The following is a 21,973-nucleotide window of genomic DNA, read 5'->3' on the forward strand; positions in this document are numbered from 1 at the left end:
CCGCGACGTGGCGGAGAATGGAAGGGGCTTGGCGAGCCGGAGGTGTGGAGCAGGCGTGCCCCGGGGGCAGGCCGCAGCCGGGAGCTCAGGGCCGGGGGTGGGGGGCCGCGCGCCCTGGAGCGCCCCGCTGCGGGCGGGAGGCCGGAGGAAGCGAGCGGGAGAGCGCCCCCCAGCGGCGGGGCGGAGGAGGGCGGGGCGGGGGCGTGTGGAGAGCGGCGGGGCTCGGCTGGCGCCGGGCGGCGGCTGGTGGTGCTGTGAGGGCCCGGAGCCGCGGACGGGTGAGCCAGGCGTCGAGAAGGGTCTGCGCCCGGCGGCGGGCGGCGGCGGCGGCGGCAGCACGCTGGTGCGAGTTCCGCGCGGCATCTTGGGCTCGTCTGGGCCGTGCGGCGTTGGTGGTATAGTGGTGAGCATAGCTGCCTTCCAAGCAGTTGACCCGGGTTCGATTCCCGGCCAACGCAGTGGGCTGACTTTTTGCCAGAGGCCCAGCCCAGGGCCGTCTTGCCAGGTATGGCTGACGGAGTCGGCACTTGGCTCGGTGTGTATGTGTGGGAGAAGGAAGGAGGCGCCCAGCGTTTTGGGGGTGCTGCGAGCAAGAGAAAAGGGCGCGGAGTGCGAGGGGAGGCCGGGCCGGGCGACTGGAGGCCGGAGCAAGGTCCACGGCTGGGGCCGAGGGGTGCGGAGGCGCTGAGTGCAGGTGGCGCAGGCAGGACGGGTGGCCCGACGCTCCCTGGTGGTCTAGTGGTTAGGATTCGGCGCTCTCACCGCCGCGGCCCGGGTTCGATTCCCGGTCAGGGAAGCCGTTCTTCTTCCTCTCTGCCCACAAACAACTTGCCGCGCACCTCCCTCCACACCTGCCTTTTAGCCAACGCTTGCAGGCCCAGCACACCGCCTGGCCCGCTGCCGCCACCAATGCCATCCGATCCTTTTCGACCCGCTCGCCCACCACAGGCCTACTTGCTCGTCCGCCCTGGCGCTGGCGCTGGCGCAGGCGCTCGCGTTCTCTGGCATCTGTCAGCCCCAAAGCCCACAGGCCAGGACAGCCTCTGGCCGGCGGTGGCCAGGAGCGGAGCCCGCGTCCTCGCTGCTGCCAGCGCGCGCCCTGGCGCGTGCTTGCATTTGGCTCAGCTACCAGGCCAGACCTGGGCTGGGGGAGCCAAGCTTGTGAAGGCCCAGACCCTGAGCAGGGCGACGGCGGCCGGGAGACAGAAGAACGTGAAAGGGGAATCTGGGAATGCCCGGCCAGCTGGGGGGTCCGGGTGGGGTCGGAGGGGGGGATGAGAGTAAGGGGGAGAGAGGAATGTGAGACCGGGGGCCGTCGGGGAAATGGACATGCCCAACGGCTGAGGGGCGGTGGCAGCAGGTAGCCTTCCCCGACTCTCTAACACGACGGTATTAGCAAGGCGCCAACAGATCTCAGCGTGGACAGAAATTGACGGAGAACACCCCTACTCCCGCCCCCCGGATTGTACGACCCATGCATTTTATCCCACTCCTGCCTTACCACATATCTATCCCGGTGTCCATCCCTCCTTCCACCCCGAGCGTCCCTCTTGTTAACTCATCGATGATGCCGCGCCTGGTAGATGGCAGACGGCAGTCATCCGCGTCTTGCAAGGCCTGCGGACAGAGAGGGTCTAATATTTGCTTCAAGACTCTTTTTCTTAGAAATCAAGTTTGCACGCAAGGAAACGCACAAGCCTCACGCCAGACAGTCGTTCCTTGGGTATCTTCGTGGTTCTCTTCCCACTCACCTCCCCTTCCCTCTCTCTCTGTCTTTAATTGTGGTGAAAGTATACTTAAGACAGAATATACCATTTTCACCATTTCTGAGTGCAGAATTCAGTGGCTTTAAGGACGTTCGCCGTCTTTTCTAACCGCCACGAATATCCATTTCCACTTTTTTTTTTTTTTTTTTTTTTTAGTCATTCCCAAACCAACCCTGTCCCCACATAATGAGGGCCTCCTGTTTCCCCTTCCCGGCTACCCCGGGAAACGTCTATTCTCCTTTGTTGGTCTGGGAAGTTACCTGTTATACAGACGCGACGAAAGTAAAATCATACAACGTTTGTTGTTTTGGGTCTGGTTTACTTGACTCGGCGAATGTCTTCAAGGTTCATGCCTGTTGCGGCATGAGCATAACTTCATCCCTTGGGGTGGCCGTTCACGGGATTTGAAGAAAGAGATGGCTTTTGAAAAGGGCGATGGGGTGGATTCTGACTCCTGGCGACCCCATGTGTCTGAGAGTAGAACTGCACTCCGCGGGCTTCTCAGCGGCTTGGAATGTCAGGGCAGTAGAAGGCCAGGCATGGAAAGGCATAGCCTTGTGAGCAGGAACCCGTGTGATCATAGAGAAGCTTACTGTCACCCCAGGCACTTCCTTCCTGTCCCTGTTTTGTGAGTTGTGGATAGATGACCGCAGTGGAGGAAGCTGGCTGGTTGTTCGGGTGGCACGACACAAAGGACAGGGAAAGGTGAGGGAAACCCAAAAGAGGGGACAGACGTGTCCTGAGTGCTGGCAGGTGGAAGAAGGAGTCCAGATGTCAGAGTGTCCAAGCCGCCCTAGGGCAGGAGGGCGCGTAGCGAGTGCGGCCGCCCAGTCAGGTGCCGGCGCTGCAGAGGCTTGGGGGCTTCGGAGCATTATGCCAGGCCAGTGTGGAGATGAGGGTGGGGACATGGGAGGGGCGGGAGCGACCCTGGGGATGCCGGGGGTGGCCAGCCCGGTGGATGTGCGTCATCAGGGCAAGGCAAGGTGTTCGTGTGATAGAGGTCTGTGGTGGCGGGTCAGGCGGAGGCTGGAAGGACCACTAGATGGCTAGCTGGGGGGCGGGGGTGGGGGGAGTGTTGGGAGGGTGGGCTTAGGTCCCACCCAGATCCAAGGGCACGTCATGAGACTGGACCCGGCCAGACAAGGTTGCCCGCGGTGCTGTGCCTGAAGTCAGTCAACCTAAAGAGTGGGAGGTTGATTGGGGGCAAGGGTGCTGTCGAGAGAGAGCCAGCGTGAGACAGGGACCGGGAGACAGAGAGGGAGACAGAGATAGAGACAGAGACGGACAGACAGAAGAGGGCGCGAGAAACAGACAGACACACAGAGAGACACGCAGAGAGAGATTAGAAGAGAAGGGAAGAGAGAAAAACGTCTGGAAAAGGCCGTGAGGTCTTAGGGCGCGCGACTGGCCCAGAGGCTTAAACGTCCCTTTGTCAGGACACGGGAGTGCGTTAGGTGCGCGTTTGGGGCACCGTGGGGTGCGGTGGGGTGGGACGGGGGACTCAGTGGAGATTGAAAGAGGCCCGAGCAACAGAGGCCTCCAGTGACCTTTGGCCAAAAGTTTGGATCGTGGTAAGGGGGAGGCGGGCAAGGAAGGGGCGTGTTTACCACTGTGTTGTGGAGGAGTGGGCTAAAGTGACTGCACTGACAGGACTTTCATTTTCTCGTGCGCGATGATGACCAGGACACGGTAGGGGAGCGTAATGCGTTGCTTTTCCGAGTATGGATCCGGCCGTGCGACTTCCTTGGTAATGGTCCAGCAAGGATGGTGTCATTTTGGGAGCGTGGCCAGGAAGGGTGGTGAGATGGGAAGAGGCATGTTGCACGGTGGTCCTCTGTGAAGTGAAACGTGTGGCTAAGGTTTCGTCAGGGTGATGAAGAGAAAAGGGTGGCTGCCCGGGAGAAGTGTTGGGGTAGAGGCCACTGGAGGTCGGCGCCGGAGCGCGGTGTGCTTTCGGCCCCAGGGTGTGGGAGAGGCGCAGGGCACTGGCACACTGCTGGGCCGCAGGTGGGAGCGGAGCCCCAGGGCTCTGGGAGAGTTGCCCCGAGTGTAGTAGGAGAGCCAGAGCAGAGCAGAGCAAGCACTGAGCAGTCGGCGGCGTGAATTGGGGCAGAGCGACCAAAAGGGGACAGGGGACTGCATGGGCCGGGAATCGAACCCGGGCCTCCCGCGTGGCAGGCGAGAATTCTACCACTGAACCACCCATGCGCTGCCGGCGTCCGGGCGGCTGGCTCCAGCCTGTGCCCCTGCCCTGTCTTCGCTGGCCCGCCGCTGGGCTCAGGACGCTGCTCACTACCTGGCCGGGGCGTCTGTCTCTCTGCTCCCCTAGAGCTAGGCAGGCGGCGGCGGCCAGCCTGGGGCCGGCGGCCTGGTGCGGGTGGGCGGGACGGGCGGGCAAGGGAAGGGGTCTGGGCGACCGACGTGGAAGAGAGGCAGGTGCCAGGCGTGTCGAGGGTCCTGGACGGAGGCGGAGGGAGAGAGGTAGTCCCTGCCCATCCCGTGGCTGGGAGGAAGCCTAGAGCCCGAAGGAGCCTGGTCGGCCAGCGCCAATCCCAGCCAGGCCAGGTGGCCTGTGGCGCGCAGAGGTGCTCACAGCTGTCCCGGCGGCGACCCCCGGCATGCACCCCCAGGACCCCCTTGGGCGGCCAGTTTTCTCGCCCGTGCTTGGGGGTGTGGGCACAGGAAGTCCGGGAGCAAGGGAGCGGGACGCCTGCATCCTCCTGTGGCGGCTGCCTGCCAGCGGCGGGACGTCGGACAAAGTGGCCACAGCGGTCTGAGCCTGCCTTCCGCCCTCCGTCCTCCGGCCAGCCGCACTCCTTAGGATGCTGTGCTGGAGGGGGTGGGTTGTGGAGCGGGAGCCGGCCGACCCATCGAAAGAGCTCTTCGGCAGCAGAGAGGTCGTTGGCGCGGTGGGTCTGCTCCCAGGCAGCGGCTACCCGCGTGGAACTGGGATGTGGCACGCCCGAGGTGGACCGGGCCCTGTGCCCGGCTCTGGCTTCTCCTCGCCAGCCGGTGGTGGGGCTGAAAATGCAGCGGCATGGCCGGTGTGGGGAGGCAAGGTCCCCAAACTCAACAAGCGCGGAGACCACGGGCTGAAGAGAGGGCGCAGCGGGTGTTAGTGGGAAGGGGATTCGGGGCGGGAGAGAGGAATGGGCAGGAGGCTGGTGTGGAAAGGGCGGGATGATGGCCAAGGTTTTGGGTGGTGTGGTGCTGCTTGCAGCAGCGCAGGGCAAAAGCGAGTTGCTGCCGTTCAGCGGGCAGAAGGTGGAGGACCACCGGGGAGGGCTTTCCGCACGGGCCAGATGGAGCCCACAGACACACGCAGGCAAACGGGGCTAAAGACCAGGGGCGGATTAACCAGGAAGGCCGGTGAGCAGCGGCTTGCGTTGAGCCAGGGTCGCGCGCACGGGCGGGCTCCACTGTATTGGCTCCCTACTCTGTGGTGAGCGGTTTCAAGTGGGCTTCACCACATCCTTGCTGTGGTGGGAGAGCGGTGAGATCGTGAGCTGCAGATTGGTGGGAAGCCTAACAATTGGACCCGTGCCTACCTTGCTTGTTGGGTAATCGGGGCCTGACAAAGACAGAGAGAGAGGGAGAGGGAGAGGTGAAAGACAGAGGGAAGAGGGAAAGGGCGAGGGCAGAGAGAGGACAGGGGTAAGAGAGAGGAGGTAGCTGTGATGGGAAGTCGAGAAACCGCGCGGATGCGGGGGCAGGCAGGTAGGAGGGGTGCGTTTCATGGTGGGCAGTTGGGCTGGGGCTGGCCGGAAAGGCAGTTACCAGAGGGGTTCAAGGCGCTGGAGCATCCTAGCTGTCAGGGATGTGCCTGACAAGTTAGGGTGTCGGAGCGGGGTGGGGCCACGGGCTGGAGGCTGGAGAGGCAGAAGGATTGCACGGCCCGAGCGTGGACAGTCGCCCAGTAAAGGGCAGAGACGCGTGTGGTGAAGGCTGGGGACAGTAGGTGGCTGTTGCCAAAAGGTTGTCTTGTCAGGAGTGGGATTCGAACCCACGCCTCCAGGGGAGACTGCGACCTGAACGCAGCGCCTTAGACCGCTCGGCCATCCTGACGGCGGCTGTGGGCGCGTCGCCGCTGGCCCGGCTGCGACGCCGCGCCAACGCCGGTGCCCTGGGCCGGTCGGCGCGCCTCCTGGACGGCCTTGCGGCTGCGCGACCGACGGACGGACGGACGGACGGACGGACGGACGGACGGACGGACGGCGCGCGCGAAGGCTCGGAGCCGAGCGCCACCAAGGCCGGCCGACCCGGCGAGGTGCCCGGCCAACTCCCCCACGCACCGTCCCCCGGGCCCCGCCAGCCGCTGCCCCGGCCTCCGTCCTCACGTCAGCTCTCGCGCCCACCAATGCCTCCTCCTCCTCGCAGACGTTTTCTGCCCGCTCGATCCCCTTTCTTTCTCCCGGCGCTTTCGCCGCCGTGGAGGGAAGCGGCCGCCGCGCACGCGGAGCTTCGGTATCCCCCGGGCCCGGCCCGGGTGCCAGGCTGCGTGGACGGCGAGGATGGAGGTGGGCGGGGCGCGCTCTGTCGCCGAGCATGCAGCGAGCAGGGGGCAGGAAGAGGCGTCGGCGTCGGCGTCGGAGTCGGCGTGGTGTGCAGCGGCGGCGGCGGGAGAGCGTTCTGCACCCCGGACGGCCACCGCCGTCCTCGTTAGTATAGTGGTGAGTATCCCCGCCTGTCACGCGGGAGACCGGGGTTCGATTCCCCGACGGGGAGGCAGACGCCCTTTTTGGCCTCTGCCGCCACGCACCCGGCGCCCGCTCTCAGACCCAGTGGCCGGCGCAATGCCCTGCCCTGCCCTGCCCCGCCCTGCCCTGCCCTCCGCGCTCCACCTGGGCCCTTGGCGTCATCCTCTGCGGGGCACAGCCCACCCTCCGCCCACCTTCCCTTCCAATCCTCCTGGCCAAGGCGCCTGGTCGCCCGCCAGCCACAGCAGCCTTCTCGGGTCCCGGCAGCGCTTGAGGAGCGGCCCGTCCCCAGCGGATGGGTGTCTTCCGCCCCCCGGCTCAGGGTCGCCGACCGCCGCCCAGCGACTCCGGCTCCCAGGTGCCAGGTGGAGAGCGGCCTGTCGGAGATGTGCACCGTCTCGGTGCCGGCTGTGGCCTAGCCGAGCGTCGCCGAGCGGCCGCGACGTGGCGGAGAATGGAAGGGGCTTGGCGAGCCGGAGGTGTGGAGCAGACGTGCCCCGGGGGCAGGCCGCAGCCGGGAGCTCAGGGCCGGGGGTGGGGGGCCGCGCGCCCTGGAGCGCCCCGCTGCGGGCGGGAGGCCGGAGGAAGCGAGCGGGAGAGCGCCCCCCAGCGGCGGGGCGGAGGAGGGCGGGGCGGGGGCGTGTGGAGAGCGGCGGGGCTCGGCTGGCGCCGGGCGGCGGCTGGTGGTGCTGTGAGGGCCCGGAGCCGCGGACGGGTGAGCCAGGCGTCGAGAAGGGTCTGCGCCCGGCGGCGGGCGGCGGCGGCGGCGGCAGCACGCTGGTGCGAGTTCCGCGCGGCATCTTGGGCTCGTCTGGGCCGTGCGGCGTTGGTGGTATAGTGGTGAGCATAGCTGCCTTCCAAGCAGTTGACCCGGGTTCGATTCCCGGCCAACGCAGTGGGCTGACTTTTTGCCAGAGGCCCAGCCCAGGGCCGTCTTGCCAGGTATGGCTGACGGAGTCGGCACTTGGCTCGGTGTGTATGTGTGGGAGAAGGAAGGAGGCGCCCAGCGTTTTGGGGGTGCTGCGAGCAAGAGAAAAGGGCGCGGAGTGCGAGGGGAGGCCGGGCCGGGCGACTGGAGGCCGGAGCAAGGTCCACGGCTGGGGCCGAGGGGTGCGGAGGCGCTGAGTGCAGGTGGCGCAGGCAGGACGGGTGGCCCGACGCTCCCTGGTGGTCTAGTGGTTAGGATTCGGCGCTCTCACCGCCGCGGCCCGGGTTCGATTCCCGGTCAGGGAAGCCGTTCTTCTTCCTCTCTGCCCACAAACAACTTGCCGCGCACCTCCCTCCACACCTGCCTTTTAGCCAACGCTTGCAGGCCCAGCACACCGCCTGGCCCGCTGCCGCCACCAATGCCATCCGATCCTTTTCGACCCGCTCGCCCACCACAGGCCTACTTGCTCGTCCGCCCTGGCGCTGGCGCTGGCGCAGGCGCTCGCGTTCTCTGGCATCTGTCAGCCCCAAAGCCCACAGGCCAGGACAGCCTCTGGCCGGCGGTGGCCAGGAGCGGAGCCCGCGTCCTCGCTGCTGCCAGCGCGCGCCCTGGCGCGTGCTTGCATTTGGCTCAGCTACCAGGCCAGACCTGGGCTGGGGGAGCCAAGCTTGTGAAGGCCCAGACCCTGAGCAGGGCGACGGCGGCCGGGAGACAGAAGAACGTGAAAGGGGAATCTGGGAATGCCCGGCCAGCTGGGGGGTCCGGGTGGGGTCGGAGGGGGGGATGAGAGTAAGGGGGAGAGAGGAATGTGAGACCGGGGGCCGTCGGGGAAATGGACATGCCCAACGGCTGAGGGGCGGTGGCAGCAGGTAGCCTTCCCCGACTCTCTAACACGACGGTATTAGCAAGGCGCCAACAGATCTCAGCGTGGACAGAAATTGACGGAGAACACCCCTACTCCCGCCCCCCGGATTGTACGACCCATGCATTTTATCCCACTCCTGCCTTACCACATATCTATCCCGGTGTCCATCCCTCCTTCCACCCCGAGCGTCCCTCTTGTTAACTCATCGATGATGCCGCGCCTGGTAGATGGCAGACGGCAGTCATCCGCGTCTTGCAAGGCCTGCGGACAGAGAGGGTCTAATATTTGCTTCAAGACTCTTTTTCTTAGAAATCAAGTTTGCACGCAAGGAAACGCACAAGCCTCACGCCAGACAGTCGTTCCTTGGGTATCTTCGTGGTTCTCTTCCCACTCACCTCCCCTTCCCTCTCTCTCTGTCTTTAATTGTGGTGAAAGTATACTTAAGACAGAATATACCATTTTCACCATTTCTGAGTGCAGAATTCAGTGGCTTTAAGGACGTTCGCCGTCTTTTCTAACCGCCACGAATATCCATTTCCACTTTTTTTTTTTTTTTTTTTTTTAGTCATTCCCAAACCAACCCTGTCCCCACATAATGAGGGCCTCCTGTTTCCCCTTCCCGGCTACCCCGGGAAACGTCTATTCTCCTTTGTTGGTCTGGGAAGTTACCTGTTATACAGACGCGACGAAAGTAAAATCATACAACGTTTGTTGTTTTGGGTCTGGTTTACTTGACTCGGCGAATGTCTTCAAGGTTCATGCCTGTTGCGGCATGAGCATAACTTCATCCCTTGGGGTGGCCGTTCACGGGATTTGAAGAAAGAGATGGCTTTTGAAAAGGGCGATGGGGTGGATTCTGACTCCTGGCGACCCCATGTGTCTGAGAGTAGAACTGCACTCCGCGGGCTTCTCAGCGGCTTGGAATGTCAGGGCAGTAGAAGGCCAGGCATGGAAAGGCATAGCCTTGTGAGCAGGAACCCGTGTGATCATAGAGAAGCTTACTGTCACCCCAGGCACTTCCTTCCTGTCCCTGTTTTGTGAGTTGTGGATAGATGACCGCAGTGGAGGAAGCTGGCTGGTTGTTCGGGTGGCACGACACAAAGGACAGGGAAAGGTGAGGGAAACCCAAAAGAGGGGACAGACGTGTCCTGAGTGCTGGCAGGTGGGAGAAGGAGTCCAGATGTCAGAGTGTCCAAGCCGCCCTAGGGCAGGAGGGCGCGTAGCGAGTGCGGCCGCCCAGTCAGGTGCCGGCGCTGCAGAGGCTTGGGGGCTTCGGAGCATTATGCCAGGCCAGTGTGGAGATGAGGGTGGGGACATGGGAGGGGCGGGAGCGACCCTGGGGATGCCGGGGGTGGCCAGCCCGGTGGATGTGCGTCATCAGGGCAAGGCAAGGTGTTCGTGTGATAGAGGTCTGTGGTGGCGGGTCAGGCGGAGGCTGGAAGGACCACTAGATGGCTAGCTGGGGGGCGGGGGTGGGGGGAGTGTTGGGAGGGTGGGCTTAGGTCCCACCCAGATCCAAGGGCACGTCATGAGACTGGACCCGGCCAGACAAGGTTGCCCGCGGTGCTGTGCCTGAAGTCAGTCAACCTAAAGAGTGGGAGGTTGATTGGGGGCAAGGGTGCTGTCGAGAGAGAGCCAGCGTGAGACAGGGACCGGGAGACAGAGAGGGAGACAGAGATAGAGACAGAGACGGACAGACAGAAGAGGGCGCGAGAAACAGACAGACACACAGAGAGACACGCAGAGAGAGATTAGAAGAGAAGGGAAGAGAGAAAAACGTCTGGAAAAGGCCGTGAGGTCTTAGGGCGCGCGACTGGCCCAGAGGCTTAAACGTCCCTTTGTCAGGACACGGGAGTGCGTTAGGTGCGCGTTTGGGGCACCGTGGGGTGCGGTGGGGTGGGACGGGGGACTCAGTGGAGATTGAAAGAGGCCCGAGCAACAGAGGCCTCCAGTGACCTTTGGCCAAAAGTTTGGATCGTGGTAAGGGGGAGGCGGGCAAGGAAGGGGCGTGTTTACCACTGTGTTGTGGAGGAGTGGGCTAAAGTGACTGCACTGACAGGACTTTCATTTTCTCGTGCGCGATGATGACCAGGACACGGTAGGGGAGCGTAATGCGTTGCTTTTCCGAGTATGGATCCGGCCGTGCGACTTCCTTGGTAATGGTCCAGCAAGGATGGTGTCATTTTGGGAGCGTGGCCAGGAAGGGTGGTGAGATGGGAAGAGGCATGTTGCACGGTGGTCCTCTGTGAAGTGAAACGTGTGGCTAAGGTTTCGTCAGGGTGATGAAGAGAAAAGGGTGGCTGCCCGGGAGAAGTGTTGGGGTAGAGGCCACTGGAGGTCGGCGCCGGAGCGCGGTGTGCTTTCGGCCCCAGGGTGTGGGAGAGGCGCAGGGCACTGGCACACTGCTGGGCCGCAGGTGGGAGCGGAGCCCCAGGGCTCTGGGAGAGTTGCCCCGAGTGTAGTAGGAGAGCCAGAGCAGAGCAGAGCAAGCACTGAGCAGTCGGCGGCGTGAATTGGGGCAGAGCGACCAAAAGGGGACAGGGGACTGCATGGGCCGGGAATCGAACCCGGGCCTCCCGCGTGGCAGGCGAGAATTCTACCACTGAACCACCCATGCGCTGCCGGCGTCCGGGCGGCTGGCTCCAGCCTGTGCCCCTGCCCTGTCTTCGCTGGCCCGCCGCTGGGCTCAGGACGCTGCTCACTACCTGGCCGGGGCGTCTGTCTCTCTGCTCCCCTAGAGCTAGGCAGGCGGCGGCGGCCAGCCTGGGGCCGGCGGCCTGGTGCGGGTGGGCGGGACGGGCGGGCAAGGGAAGGGGTCTGGGCGACCGACGTGGAAGAGAGGCAGGTGCCAGGCGTGTCGAGGGTCCTGGACGGAGGCGGAGGGAGAGAGGTAGTCCCTGCCCATCCCGTGGCTGGGAGGAAGCCTAGAGCCCGAAGGAGCCTGGTCGGCCAGCGCCAATCCCAGCCAGGCCAGGTGGCCTGTGGCGCGCAGAGGTGCTCACAGCTGTCCCGGCGGCGACCCCCGGCATGCACCCCCAGGACCCCCTTGGGCGGCCAGTTTTCTCGCCCGTGCTTGGGGGTGTGGGCACAGGAAGTCCGGGAGCAAGGGAGCGGGACGCCTGCATCCTCCTGTGGCGGCTGCCTGCCAGCGGCGGGACGTCGGACAAAGTGGCCACAGCGGTCTGAGCCTGCCTTCCGCCCTCCGTCCTCCGGCCAGCCGCACTCCTTAGGATGCTGTGCTGGAGGGGGTGGGTTGTGGAGCGGGAGCCGGCCGACCCATCGAAAGAGCTCTTCGGCAGCAGAGAGGTCGTTGGCGCGGTGGGTCTGCTCCCAGGCAGCGGCTACCCGCGTGGAACTGGGATGTGGCACGCCCGAGGTGGACCGGGCCCTGTGCCCGGCTCTGGCTTCTCCTCGCCAGCCGGTGGTGGGGCTGAAAATGCAGCGGCATGGCCGGTGTGGGGAGGCAAGGTCCCCAAACTCAACAAGCGCGGAGACCACGGGCTGAAGAGAGGGCGCAGCGGGTGTTAGTGGGAAGGGGATTCGGGGCGGGAGAGAGGAATGGGCAGGAGGCTGGTGTGGAAAGGGCGGGATGATGGCCAAGGTTTTGGGTGGTGTGGTGCTGCTTGCAGCAGCGCAGGGCAAAAGCGAGTTGCTGCCGTTCAGCGGGCAGAAGGTGGAGGACCACCGGGGAGGGCTTTCCGCACGGGCCAGATGGAGCCCACAGACACACGCAGGCAAACGGGGCTAAAGACCAGGGGCGGATTAACCAGGAAGGCCGGTGAGCAGCGGCTTGCGTTGAGCCAGGGTCGCGCGCACGGGCGGGCTCCACTGTATTGGCTCCCTACTCTGTGGTGAGCGGTTTCAAGTGGGCTTCACCACATCCTTGCTGTGGTGGGAGAGCGGTGAGATCGTGAGCTGCAGATTGGTGGGAAGCCTAACAATTGGACCCGTGCCTACCTTGCTTGTTGGGTAATCGGGGCCTGACAAAGACAGAGAGAGAGGGAGAGGGAGAGGTGAAAGACAGAGGGAAGAGGGAAAGGGCGAGGGCAGAGAGAGGACAGGGGTAAGAGAGAGGAGGTAGCTGTGATGGGAAGTCGAGAAACCGCGCGGATGCGGGGGCAGGCAGGTAGGAGGGGTGCGTTTCATGGTGGGCAGTTGGGCTGGGGCTGGCCGGAAAGGCAGTTACCAGAGGGGTTCAAGGCGCTGGAGCATCCTAGCTGTCAGGGATGTGCCTGACAAGTTAGGGTGTCGGAGCGGGGTGGGGCCACGGGCTGGAGGCTGGAGAGGCAGAAGGATTGCACGGCCCGAGCGTGGACAGTCGCCCAGTAAAGGGCAGAGACGCGTGTGGTGAAGGCTGGGGACAGTAGGTGGCTGTTGCCAAAAGGTTGTCTTGTCAGGAGTGGGATTCGAACCCACGCCTCCAGGGGAGACTGCGACCTGAACGCAGCGCCTTAGACCGCTCGGCCATCCTGACGGCGGCTGTGGGCGCGTCGCCGCTGGCCCGGCTGCGACGCCGCGCCAACGCCGGTGCCCTGGGCCGGTCGGCGCGCCTCCTGGACGGCCTTGCGGCTGCGCGACCGACGGACGGACGGACGGACGGACGGACGGACGGACGGACGGCGCGCGCGAAGGCTCGGAGCCGAGCGCCACCAAGGCCGGCCGACCCGGCGAGGTGCCCGGCCAACTCCCCCACGCACCGTCCCCCGGGCCCCGCCAGCCGCTGCCCCGGCCTCCGTCCTCACGTCAGCTCTCGCGCCCACCAATGCCTCCTCCTCCTCGCAGACGTTTTCTGCCCGCTCGATCCCCTTTCTTTCTCCCGGCGCTTTCGCCGCCGTGGAGGGAAGCGGCCGCCGCGCACGCGGAGCTTCGGTATCCCCCGGGCCCGGCCCGGGTGCCAGGCTGCGTGGACGGCGAGGATGGAGGTGGGCGGGGCGCGCTCTGTCGCCGAGCATGCAGCGAGCAGGGGGCAGGAAGAGGCGTCGGCGTCGGCGTCGGAGTCGGCGTGGTGTGCAGCGGCGGCGGCGGGAGAGCGTTCTGCACCCCGGACGGCCACCGCCGTCCTCGTTAGTATAGTGGTGAGTATCCCCGCCTGTCACGCGGGAGACCGGGGTTCGATTCCCCGACGGGGAGGCAGACGCCCTTTTTGGCCTCTGCCGCCACGCACCCGGCGCCCGCTCTCAGACCCAGTGGCCGGCGCAATGCCCTGCCCTGCCCTGCCCCGCCCTGCCCTGCCCTCCGCGCTCCACCTGGGCCCTTGGCGTCATCCTCTGCGGGGCACAGCCCACCCTCCGCCCACCTTCCCTTCCAATCCTCCTGGCCAAGGCGCCTGGTCGCCCGCCAGCCACAGCAGCCTTCTCGGGTCCCGGCAGCGCTTGAGGAGCGGCCCGTCCCCAGCGGATGGGTGTCTTCCGCCCCCCGGCTCAGGGTCGCCGACCGCCGCCCAGCGACTCCGGCTCCCAGGTGCCAGGTGGAGAGCGGCCTGTCGGAGATGTGCACCGTCTCGGTGCCGGCTGTGGCCTAGCCGAGCGTCGCCGAGCGGCCGCGACGTGGCGGAGAATGGAAGGGGCTTGGCGAGCCGGAGGTGTGGAGCAGGCGTGCCCCGGGGGCAGGCCGCAGCCGGGAGCTCAGGGCCGGGGGTGGGGGGCCGCGCGCCCTGGAGCGCCCCGCTGCGGGCGGGAGGCCGGAGGAAGCGAGCGGGAGAGCGCCCCCCAGCGGCGGGGCGGAGGAGGGCGGGGCGGGGGCGTGTGGAGAGCGGCGGGGCTCGGCTGGCGCCGGGCGGCGGCTGGTGGTGCTGTGAGGGCCCGGAGCCGCGGACGGGTGAGCCAGGCGTCGAGAAGGGTCTGCGCCCGGCGGCGGGCGGCGGCGGCGGCGGCAGCACGCTGGTGCGAGTTCCGCGCGGCATCTTGGGCTCGTCTGGGCCGTGCGGCGTTGGTGGTATAGTGGTGAGCATAGCTGCCTTCCAAGCAGTTGACCCGGGTTCGATTCCCGGCCAACGCAGTGGGCTGACTTTTTGCCAGAGGCCCAGCCCAGGGCCGTCTTGCCAGGTATGGCTGACGGAGTCGGCACTTGGCTCGGTGTGTATGTGTGGGAGAAGGAAGGAGGCGCCCAGCGTTTTGGGGGTGCTGCGAGCAAGAGAAAAGGGCGCGGAGTGCGAGGGGAGGCCGGGCCGGGCGACTGGAGGCCGGAGCAAGGTCCACGGCTGGGGCCGAGGGGTGCGGAGGCGCTGAGTGCAGGTGGCGCAGGCAGGACGGGTGGCCCGACGCTCCCTGGTGGTCTAGTGGTTAGGATTCGGCGCTCTCACCGCCGCGGCCCGGGTTCGATTCCCGGTCAGGGAAGCCGTTCTTCTTCCTCTCTGCCCACAAACAACTTGCCGCGCACCTCCCTCCACACCTGCCTTTTAGCCAACGCTTGCAGGCCCAGCACACCGCCTGGCCCGCTGCCGCCACCAATGCCATCCGATCCTTTTCGACCCGCTCGCCCACCACAGGCCTACTTGCTCGTCCGCCCTGGCGCTGGCGCTGGCGCAGGCGCTCGCGTTCTCTGGCATCTGTCAGCCCCAAAGCCCACAGGCCAGGACAGCCTCTGGCCGGCGGTGGCCAGGAGCGGAGCCCGCGTCCTCGCTGCTGCCAGCGCGCGCCCTGGCGCGTGCTTGCATTTGGCTCAGCTACCAGGCCAGACCTGGGCTGGGGGAGCCAAGCTTGTGAAGGCCCAGACCCTGAGCAGGGCGACGGCGGCCGGGAGACAGAAGAACGTGAAAGGGGAATCTGGGAATGCCCGGCCAGCTGGGGGGTCCGGGTGGGGTCGGAGGGGGGGATGAGAGTAAGGGGGAGAGAGGAATGTGAGACCGGGGGCCGTCGGGGAAATGGACATGCCCAACGGCTGAGGGGCGGTGGCAGCAGGTAGCCTTCCCCGACTCTCTAACACGACGGTATTAGCAAGGCGCCAACAGATCTCAGCGTGGACAGAAATTGACGGAGAACACCCCTACTCCCGCCCCCCGGATTGTACGACCCATGCATTTTATCCCACTCCTGCCTTACCACATATCTATCCCGGTGTCCATCCCTCCTTCCACCCCGAGCGTCCCTCTTGTTAACTCATCGATGATGCCGCGCCTGGTAGATGGCAGACGGCAGTCATCCGCGTCTTGCAAGGCCTGCGGACAGAGAGGGTCTAATATTTGCTTCAAGACTCTTTTTCTTAGAAATCAAGTTTGCACGCAAGGAAACGCACAAGCCTCACGCCAGACAGTCGTTCCTTGGGTATCTTCGTGGTTCTCTTCCCACTCACCTCCCCTTCCCTCTCTCTCTGTCTTTAATTGTGGTGAAAGTATACTTAAGACAGAATATACCATTTTCACCATTTCTGAGTGCAGAATTCAGTGGCTTTAAGGACGTTCGCCGTCTTTTCTAACCGCCACGAATATCCATTTCCACTTTTTTTTTTTTTTTTTTTTTTTAGTCATTCCCAAACCAACCCTGTCCCCACATAATGAGGGCCTCCTGTTTCCCCTTCCCGGCTACCCCGGGAAACGTCTATTCTCCTTTGTTGGTCTGGGAAGTTACCTGTTATACAGACGCGACGAAAGTAAAATCATACAACGTTTGTTGTTTTGGGTCTGGTTTACTTGACTCGGCGAATGTCTTCAAGGTTCATGCCTGTTGCGGCATGAGCATAACTTCATCCCTTGGGGTGGCCGTTCACGGGATTTGAAGAAAGAGATGGCTTTTGAAAAGGGCGATGGGGTGGATTCTGACTCCTGGCGACCCCATGTGTCTGAGAGTAGAACTGCACTCCGCGGGCTTCTCAGCGGCTTGGAATGTCAGGGCAGTAGAAGGCCAGGCATGGAAAGGCATAGCCTTGTGAGCAGGAACCCGTGTGATCATAGAGAAGCTTACTGTCACCCCAGGCACTTCCTTCCTGTCCCTGTTTTGTGAGTTGTGGATAGATGACCGCAGTGGAGGAAGCTGGCTGGTTGTTCGGGTGGCACGACACAAAGGACAGGGAAAGGTGAGGGAAACCCAAAAGAGGGGACAGACGTGTCCTGAGTGCTGGCAGGTGGGAGAAGGAGTCCAGATGTCAGAGTGTCCAAGCCGCCCTAGGGCAGGAGGGCGCGTAGCGAGTGCGGCCGCCCAGTCAGGTGCCGGCGCTGCAGAGGCTTGGGGGCTTCGGAGCATTATGCCAGGCCAGTGTGGAGATGAGGGTGGGGACATGGGAGGGGCGGGAGCGACCCTGGGGATGCCGGGGGTGGCCAGCCCGGTGGATGTGCGTCATCAGGGCAAGGCAAGGTGTTCGTGTGATAGAGGTCTGTGGTGGCGGGTCAGGCGGAGGCTGGAAGGACCACTAGATGGCTAGCTGGGGGGCGGGGGTGGGGGGAGTGTTGGGAGGGTGGGCTTAGGTCCCACCCAGATCCAAGGGCACGTCATGAGACTGGACCCGGCCAGACAAGGTTGCCCGCGGTGCTGTGCCTGAAGTCAGTCAACCTAAAGAGTGGGAGGTTGATTGGGGGCAAGGGTGCTGTCGAGAGAGAGCCAGCGTGAAACAGGGACCGGGAGACAGAGAGGGAGACAGAGATAGAGACAGAGACGGACAGACAGAAGAGGGCGCGAGAAACAGACAGACACACAGAGAGACACGCAGAGAGAGATTAGAAGAGAAGGGAAGAGAGAAAAACGTCTGGAAAAGGCCGTGAGGTCTTAGGGCGCGCGACTGGCCCAGAGGCTTAAATGTCCCTTTGTCAGGACACGGGAGTGCGTTAGGTGCGCGTTTGGGGCACCGTGGGGTGCGGTGGGGTGGGACGGGGGACTCAGTGGAGATTGAAAGAGGCCCGAGCAACAGAGGCCTCCAGTGACCTTTGGCCAAAAGTTTGGATCGTGGTAAGGGGGAGGCGGGCAAGGAAGGGGCGTGTTTACCACTGTGTTGTGGAGGAGTGGGCTAAAGTGACTGTACTGACAGGACTTTCATTTTCTCGTGCGCGATGATGACCAGGACACGGTAGGGGAGCGTAATGCGTTGCTTTTCCGAGTATGGATCCGGCCGTGCGACTTCCTTGGTAATGGTCCAGCAAGGATGGTGTCATTTTGGGAGCGTGGCCAGGAAGGGTGGTGAGATGGGAAGAGGCATGTTGCACGGTGGTCCTCTGTGAAGTGAAACGTGTGGCTAAGGTTTCGTCAGGGTGATGAAGAGAAAAGGGTGGCTGCCCGGGAGAAGTGTTGGGGTAGAGGCCACTGGAGGTCGGCGCCGGAGCGCGGTGTGCTTTCGGCCCCAGGGTGTGGGAGAGGCGCAGGGCACTGGCACACTGCTGGGCCGCAGGTGGGAGCGGAGCCCCAGGGCTCTGGGAGAGTTGCCCCGAGTGTAGTAGGAGAGCCAGAGCAGAGCAGAGCAAGCACTGAGCAGTCGGCGGTGTGAATTGGGGCAGAGCGACCAAAAGGGGACAGGGGACTGCATGGGCCGGGAATCGAACCCGGGCCTCCCGCGTGGCAGGCGAGAATTCTACCACTGAACCACCCATGCGCTGCCGGCGTCCGGGCGGCTGGCTCCAGCCTGTGCCCCTGCCCTGTCTTCGCTGGCCCGCCGCTGGGCTCAGGACGCTGCTCACTACCTGGCCGGGGCGTCTGTCTCTCTGCTCCCCTAGAGCTAGGCAGGCGGCGGCGGCCAGCCTGGGGCCGGCGGCCTGGTGCGGGTGGGCGGGACGGGCGGGCAAGGGAAGGGGTCTGGGCGACCGACGTGGAAGAGAGGCAGGTGCCAGGCGTGTCGAGGGTCCTGGACGGAGGCGGAGGGAGAGAGGTAGTCCCTGCCCATCCCGTGGCTGGGAGGAAGCCTAGAGCCCGAAGGAGCCTGGTCGGCCAGCGCCAATCCCAGCCAGGCCAGGTGGCCTGTGGCGCGCAGAGGTGCTCACAGCTGTCCCGGCGGCGACCCCCGGCATGCACCCCCAGGACCCCCTTGGGCGGCCAGTTTTCTCGCCCGTGCTTGGGGGTGTGGGCACAGGAAGTCCGGGAGCAAGGGAGCGGGACGCCTGCATCCTCCTGTGGCGGCTGCCTGCCAGCGGCGGGACGTCGGACAAAGTGGCCACAGCGGTCTGAGCCTGCCTTCCGCCCTCCGTCCTCCGGCCAGCCGCACTCCTTAGGATGCTGTGCTGGAGGGGGTGGGTTGTGGAGCGGGAGCCGGCCGACCCATCGAAAGAGCTCTTCGGCAGCAGAGAGGTCGTTGGCGCGGTGGGTCTGCTCCCAGGCAGCGGCTACCCGCGTGGAACTGGGATGTGGCACGCCCGAGGTGGACCGGGCCCTGTGCCCGGCTCTGGCTTCTCCTCGCCAGCCGGTGGTGGGGCTGAAAATGCAGCGGCATGGCCGGTGTGGGGAGGCAAGGTCCCCAAACTCAACAAGCGCGGAGACCACGGGCTGAAGAGAGGGCGCAGCGGGTGTTAGTGGGAAGGGGATTCGGGGCGGGAGAGAGGAATGGGCAGGAGGCTGGTGTGGAAAGGGCGGGATGATGGCCAAGGTTTTGGGTGGTGTAGCAGCAGCGCAGGGCAAAAGCGAGTTGCTGCCGTTCAGCGGGCAGAAGGTGGAGGACCACCGGGGAGGGCTTTCCGCACGGGCCAGATGGAGCCCACAGACACACGCAGGCAAACGGGGCTAAAGACCAGGGGCGGATTAACCAGGAAGGCCGGTGAGCAGCGGCTTGCGTTGAGCCAGGGTCGCGCGCACGGGCGGGCTCCACTGTATTGGCTCCCTACTCTGTGGTGAGCGGTTTCAAGTGGGCTTCACCACATCCTTGCTGTGGTGGGAGAGCGGTGAGATCGTGAGCTGCAGATTGGTGGGAAGCCTAACAATTGGACCCGTGCCTACCTTGCTTGTTGGGTAATCGGGGCCTGACAAAGACAGAGAGAGAGGGAGAGGGAGAGGTGAAAGACAGAGGGAAGAGGGAAAGGGCGAGGGCAGAGAGAGGACAGGGGTAAGAGAGAGGAGGTAGCTGTGATGGGAAGTCGAGAAACCGCGCGGATGCGGGGGCAGGCAGGTAGGAGGGGTGCGTTTCATGGTGGGCAGTTGGGCTGGGGCTGGCCGGAAAGGCAGTTACCAGAGGGGTTCAAGGCGCTGGAGCATCCTAGCTGTCAGGGATGTGCCTGACAAGTTAGGGTGTCGGAGCGGGGTGGGGCCACGGGCTGGAGGCTGGAGAGGCAGAAGGATTGCACGGCCCGAGCGTGGACAGTCGCCCAGTAAAGGGCAGAGACGCGTGTGGTGAAGGCTGGGGACAGTAGGTGGCTGTTGCCAAAAGGTTGTCTTGTCAGGAGTGGGATTCGAACCCACGCCTCCAGGGGAGACTGCGACCTGAACGCAGCGCCTTAGACCGCTCGGCCATCCTGACGGCGGCTGTGGGCGCGTCGCCGCTGGCCCGGCTGCGACGCCGCGCCAACGCCGGTGCCCTGGGCCGGTCGGCGCGCCTCCTGGACGGCCTTGCGGCTGCGCGACCGACGGACGGACGGACGGACGGACGGACGGACGGCGCGCGCGAAGGCTCGGAGCCGAGCGCCACCAAGGCCGGCCGACCCGGCGAGGTGCCCGGCCAACTCCCCCACGCACCGTCCCCCGGGCCCCGCCAGCCGCTGCCCCGGCCTCCGTCCTCACGTCAGCTCTCGCGCCCACCAATGCCTCCTCCTCCTCGCAGACGTTTTCTGCCCGCTCGATCCCCTTTCTTTCTCCCGGCGCTTTCGCCGCCGTGGAGGGAAGCGGCCGCCGCGCACGCGGAGCTTCGGTATCCCCCGGGCCCGGCCCGGGTGCCAGGCTGCGTGGACGGCGAGGATGGAGGTGGGCGGGGCGCGCTCTGTCGCCGAGCATGCAGCGAGCAGGGGGCAGGAAGAGGCGTCGGCGTCGGCGTCGGAGTCGGCGTGGTGTGCAGCGGCGGCGGCGGGAGAGCGTTCTGCACCCCGGACGGCCACCGCCGTCCTCGTTAGTATAGTGGTGAGTATCCCCGCCTGTCACGCGGGAGACCGGGGTTCGATTCCCCGACGGGGAGGCAGACGCCCTTTTTGGCCTCTGCCGCCACGCACCCGGCGCCCGCTCTCAGACCCAGTGGCCGGCGCAATGCCCTGCCCTGCCCTGCCCCGCCCTGCCCTGCCCTCCGCGCTCCACCTGGGCCCTTGGCGTCATCCTCTGCGGGGCACAGCCCACCCTCCGCCCACCTTCCCTTCCAATCCTCCTGGCCAAGGCGCCTGGTCGCCCGCCAGCCACAGCAGCCTTCTCGGGTCCCGGCAGCGCTTGAGGAGCGGCCCGTCCCCAGCGGATGGGTGTCTTCCGCCCCCCGGCTCAGGGTCGCCGACCGCCGCCCAGCGACTCCGGCTCCCAGGTGCCAGGTGGAGAGCGGCCTGTCGGAGATGTGCACCGTCTCGGTGCCGGCTGTGGCCTAGCCGAGCGTCGCCGAGCGGCCGCGACGTGGCGGAGAATGGAAGGGGCTTGGCGAGCCGGAGGTGTGGAGCAGGCGTGCCCCGGGGGCAGGCCGCAGCCGGGAGCTCAGGGCCGGGGGTGGGGGGCCGCGCGCCCTGGAGCGCCCCGCTGCGGGCGGGAGGCCGGAGGAAGCGAGCGGGAGAGCGCCCCCCAGCGGCGGGGCGGAGGAGGGCGGGGCGGGGGCGTGTGGAGAGCGGCGGGGCTCGGCTGGCGCCGGGCGGCGGCTGGTGGTGCTGTGAGGGCCCGGAGCCGCGGACGGGTGAGCCAGGCGTCGAGAAGGGTCTGCGCCCGGCGGCGGGCGGCGGCGGCGGCGGCAGCACGCTGGTGCGAGTTCCGCGCGGCATCTTGGGCTCGTCTGGGCCGTGCGGCGTTGGTGGTATAGTGGTGAGCATAGCTGCCTTCCAAGCAGTTGACCCGGGTTCGATTCCCGGCCAACGCAGTGGGCTGACTTTTTGCCAGAGGCCCAGCCCAGGGCCGTCTTGCCAGGTATGGCTGACGGAGTCGGCACTTGGCTCGGTGTGTATGTGTGGGAGAAGGAAGGAGGCGCCCAGCGTTTTGGGGGTGCTGCGAGCAAGAGAAAAGGGCGCGGAGTGCGAGGGGAGGCCGGGCCGGGCGACTGGAGGCCGGAGCAAGGTCCACGGCTGGGGCCGAGGGGTGCGGAGGCGCTGAGTGCAGGTGGCGCAGGCAGGACGGGTGGCCCGACGCTCCCTGGTGGTCTAGTGGTTAGGATTCGGCGCTCTCACCGCCGCGGCCCGGGTTCGATTCCCGGTCAGGGAAGCCGTTCTTCTTCCTCTCTGCCCACAAACAACTTGCCGCGCACCTCCCTCCACACCTGCCTTTTAGCCAACGCTTGCAGGCCCAGCACACCGCCTGGCCCGCTGCCGCCACCAATGCCATCCGATCCTTTTCGACCCGCTCGCCCACCACAGGCCTACTTGCTCGTCCGCCCTGGCGCTGGCGCTGGCGCAGGCGCTCGCGTTCTCTGGCATCTGTCAGCCCCAAAGCCCACAGGCCAGGACAGCCTCTGGCCGGCGGTGGCCAGGAGCGGAGCCCGCGTCCTCGCTGCTGCCAGCGCGCGCCCTGGCGCGTGCTTGCATTTGGCTCAGCTACCAGGCCAGACCTGGGCTGGGGGAGCCAAGCTTGTGAAGGCCCAGACCCTGAGCAGGGCGACGGCGGCCGGGAGACAGAAGAACGTGAAAGGGGAATCTGGGAATGCCCGGCCAGCTGGGGGGTCCGGGTGGGGTCGGAGGGGGGGATGAGAGTAAGGGGGAGAGAGGAAT

At 65.5% G+C, this 21,973-nt stretch overlaps 17 non-coding genes across 17 annotated transcripts; 11 read left to right on the plus strand and 6 right to left on the minus strand.

Annotated features, from left to right (window-relative positions):
• The first annotated feature begins 386 nt into the window (after positions 1–386).
• On the plus strand, positions 387–458 carry TRNAG-UCC (transfer RNA glycine (anticodon UCC)). Its single transcript has one exon. It is a non-coding gene; the product is annotated as a tRNA-Gly (tRNA).
• Positions 459–724: 266 nt separating this feature from the next.
• Positions 725–796, plus strand: TRNAE-CUC (transfer RNA glutamic acid (anticodon CUC)). The gene has a single exon. It is a non-coding gene; the product is annotated as a tRNA-Glu (tRNA).
• A 3,107-nt stretch (positions 797–3,903) lies between these two features.
• Positions 3,904–3,974, minus strand: TRNAG-GCC (transfer RNA glycine (anticodon GCC)). The gene has a single exon. It is a non-coding gene; the product is annotated as a tRNA-Gly (tRNA).
• Positions 3,975–5,748: 1,774 nt separating this feature from the next.
• On the minus strand, positions 5,749–5,831 carry TRNAL-CAG (transfer RNA leucine (anticodon CAG)). Its single transcript has one exon. It is a non-coding gene; the product is annotated as a tRNA-Leu (tRNA).
• A 588-nt stretch (positions 5,832–6,419) lies between these two features.
• TRNAD-GUC (transfer RNA aspartic acid (anticodon GUC)) lies at positions 6,420–6,491 on the plus strand. The gene has a single exon. It is a non-coding gene; the product is annotated as a tRNA-Asp (tRNA).
• Positions 6,492–7,286: 795 nt separating this feature from the next.
• On the plus strand, positions 7,287–7,358 carry TRNAG-UCC (transfer RNA glycine (anticodon UCC)). Its single transcript has one exon. It is a non-coding gene; the product is annotated as a tRNA-Gly (tRNA).
• Positions 7,359–7,624: 266 nt separating this feature from the next.
• TRNAE-CUC (transfer RNA glutamic acid (anticodon CUC)) lies at positions 7,625–7,696 on the plus strand. Its single transcript has one exon. It is a non-coding gene; the product is annotated as a tRNA-Glu (tRNA).
• A 3,106-nt stretch (positions 7,697–10,802) lies between these two features.
• Positions 10,803–10,873, minus strand: TRNAG-GCC (transfer RNA glycine (anticodon GCC)). The gene has a single exon. It is a non-coding gene; the product is annotated as a tRNA-Gly (tRNA).
• Positions 10,874–12,647: 1,774 nt separating this feature from the next.
• Positions 12,648–12,730, minus strand: TRNAL-CAG (transfer RNA leucine (anticodon CAG)). The gene has a single exon. It is a non-coding gene; the product is annotated as a tRNA-Leu (tRNA).
• A 584-nt stretch (positions 12,731–13,314) lies between these two features.
• Positions 13,315–13,386, plus strand: TRNAD-GUC (transfer RNA aspartic acid (anticodon GUC)). Its single transcript has one exon. It is a non-coding gene; the product is annotated as a tRNA-Asp (tRNA).
• Positions 13,387–14,181: 795 nt separating this feature from the next.
• TRNAG-UCC (transfer RNA glycine (anticodon UCC)) lies at positions 14,182–14,253 on the plus strand. The gene has a single exon. It is a non-coding gene; the product is annotated as a tRNA-Gly (tRNA).
• Positions 14,254–14,519: 266 nt separating this feature from the next.
• Positions 14,520–14,591, plus strand: TRNAE-CUC (transfer RNA glutamic acid (anticodon CUC)). Its single transcript has one exon. It is a non-coding gene; the product is annotated as a tRNA-Glu (tRNA).
• Positions 14,592–17,698: 3,107 nt separating this feature from the next.
• TRNAG-GCC (transfer RNA glycine (anticodon GCC)) lies at positions 17,699–17,769 on the minus strand. The gene has a single exon. It is a non-coding gene; the product is annotated as a tRNA-Gly (tRNA).
• Positions 17,770–19,534: 1,765 nt separating this feature from the next.
• TRNAL-CAG (transfer RNA leucine (anticodon CAG)) lies at positions 19,535–19,617 on the minus strand. Its single transcript has one exon. It is a non-coding gene; the product is annotated as a tRNA-Leu (tRNA).
• A 576-nt stretch (positions 19,618–20,193) lies between these two features.
• On the plus strand, positions 20,194–20,265 carry TRNAD-GUC (transfer RNA aspartic acid (anticodon GUC)). The gene has a single exon. It is a non-coding gene; the product is annotated as a tRNA-Asp (tRNA).
• Positions 20,266–21,060: 795 nt separating this feature from the next.
• Positions 21,061–21,132, plus strand: TRNAG-UCC (transfer RNA glycine (anticodon UCC)). Its single transcript has one exon. It is a non-coding gene; the product is annotated as a tRNA-Gly (tRNA).
• A 266-nt stretch (positions 21,133–21,398) lies between these two features.
• Positions 21,399–21,470, plus strand: TRNAE-CUC (transfer RNA glutamic acid (anticodon CUC)). Its single transcript has one exon. It is a non-coding gene; the product is annotated as a tRNA-Glu (tRNA).
• Positions 21,471–21,973: the final 503 nt, after the last annotated feature.

This window comes from Elephas maximus, chromosome 3 (genome assembly GCF_024166365.1).
Source record: "Elephas maximus indicus isolate mEleMax1 chromosome 3, mEleMax1 primary haplotype, whole genome shotgun sequence".
Taxonomy (NCBI): domain Eukaryota; kingdom Metazoa; phylum Chordata; class Mammalia; order Proboscidea; family Elephantidae; genus Elephas; species Elephas maximus.